Raw genomic sequence first — 772 nt, forward strand, 5'->3', positions numbered from 1 at the left:
TGCGTGCTAGAAGCGAAATCTGCTTCCTTTTAAGGGGCGTTCAAGCTTTTCGTCTGATGGGGTGACGCCGCTTGGAATTCTATTGGCAGAGCCGATCACTTTAGGCAGAGCGTCTTCAAAGAAATACAGCCGAAAATCTTACCTCTTAACAGGGCATGTGATGCCGGGAATGGTCTCCATTCCCCTTTCCGCCCCTCAACCGCGGCCTAATGCGCGAGGGGGAACATACTGCCACATTGCACATTTTCTACATTTGCGCATGAAAACCTCGCCCTCCAGGTGACGTCACCATTAATAGAAGTTAAAATTCCAAGCGACGTCACCCGATCTATGACAATCTTGAGTGCCACTATAAAGGCAGCAGATTCTGCAGCCAGCAAACCGTCATCTCTTGGCGAAGAAGATGGTGCTAATCTTCGAAAGGTCTTGTTTTAATTCCGATTCGGCTCTGTCTGAACAACGAGAAGATTTTATATAAAATTTTTGCCTCTCTCACATTCCATCTCGATAGTGCTAGGATGTCTTTGAGGCCTGAGTTGAGACATGTAAGCCTCTTTGGTTTGTTTGTAAGCTGGGAAAGTAAAACACTTACACCAAAAGATGATGTAGATCGCCCATGCAGTATTATACTCATATCAACATTGCGATTACTAGACTGATTTAGGCATCCATTTGAAGGTGACTGCTAGAATACTGTTCGCTTTAATTGTAGTATTTTCAGTTAAGATTTTTTTATTCCAATGGTGAAATCTAGTGTAGTACTTAGTTGCAC

The sequence above is a fragment of the Schistocerca nitens genome, chromosome 7 (assembly GCF_023898315.1).
Source record: "Schistocerca nitens isolate TAMUIC-IGC-003100 chromosome 7, iqSchNite1.1, whole genome shotgun sequence".
NCBI lineage: Eukaryota > Metazoa > Arthropoda > Insecta > Orthoptera > Acrididae > Schistocerca > Schistocerca nitens.